Source organism: Aplysia californica, unplaced genomic scaffold, assembly GCF_000002075.1.
Source record: "Aplysia californica isolate F4 #8 unplaced genomic scaffold, AplCal3.0 scaffold00847, whole genome shotgun sequence".
In the NCBI taxonomy this organism is placed as follows: domain Eukaryota; kingdom Metazoa; phylum Mollusca; class Gastropoda; order Aplysiida; family Aplysiidae; genus Aplysia; species Aplysia californica.
The window spans coordinates 243,152-244,439 of record NW_004798117.1 but is presented as its reverse complement, the minus strand read 5'-3'; positions in this window follow the sequence as shown (position 1 = coordinate 244,439).

Sequence of the window (1,288 nt, the reverse complement as noted above, 5' to 3'; positions counted from 1 at the left end):
TATTATTATTATTATCTTTACAGAGGGTCCCAGATTAAAGATGTTTCGGGAGGGAAAGCGACTCAGTAATGTAAGATTCTACTCGTATGTACAAGGCCCAATACCAGCATTCAGTAAATAATCCAATTATTAGACAATATTATTATTAATAAAAATTGCAAAACATAAGGATCTTGTTTTGTTGTTTGGTTTTGTTGTTTTTGTTTTTGTTTCTTGTTTTTCGTCGTGTTTGTTCATCATATTATGTATATATATATATATATATATATTTCCTTTTTGAGGCGTGATGAAGGCTTTTTTTAATTTGATGTTGTTGTTCTTGACGTAACTGCTGTTGTTATTGTTGTTGTTGTTGTTGTTGTTGTTGTTGTTGTTGTTGTTGTTGTTGAAACTGTAACTGTCGTTATTGTTGTCATTGTTTTTGCTTCTGCTGCTATTATTAAAACAGTAGGCGTTGTAGTAGTTGTTGTTATTATTATTGTGGTTGTTGTTGTCAGTTTTGTTGTTGTCGTCGTCGTCGTAGTCATTTTTACATGGGTAGTTTGCGGGTGCTCTTGTGTGGTTTGCTCTTACTCTTCTATCTGAAATATATCATCCTTATCTCTATTCCTCCTTTTTTTTCTTTGATGCACTCAAGTAACACCTCTAATCTTCGACACTTAAATGACCCTATTGTATCCTTGTATCCTTAATGCCGTAAAACTCCTTAAAAATAACTAAAACAAAAGTCGTTGTCATAGAAAAGTAAAAGACAAAAGAGGAGAGGGATGAAGGGGAAATGATTAGAGAGGGAGATCAAGACACACAAAGAGAAGGGTTGATCCTCAACTTTTCTCTCCTTCTGCCAGAGATGATCCCGTTCTCAAACACATTGAGCGGCCACTGAATTCTCTCCACGACAGGGAAAAACACGAAGGCCAGTTGCATGCACAAACAAAAAACAAAAAACAACCAAACAAAAAACAACAAGATGGCAAACTCACTAGAGAGACAAGGTCGGCCTAATGCGTCATGCAAGAGAAGCAAAAACTTGGACAGCAAATGCGTTGTTTTATCAGGCGCAGATTTTCGAAGCCGTTAGCGATCTTTGTAAACAGGTCTGAAGGAGACGAGTCATTCAGTGCAGGCAGGACCGAAACATTGAGAATTCTATCTCGGAACCTCTGTACTCCTTAAGAAGTGAATGGTCGTTTAAAATTATGGACTGGTCTATGGGTTTTGTTCATGCGTGTGTGTGTTGGGTTTTGTTCATATATGTGTGTGTGTGTGTATGGATGCCAAGGGGGGG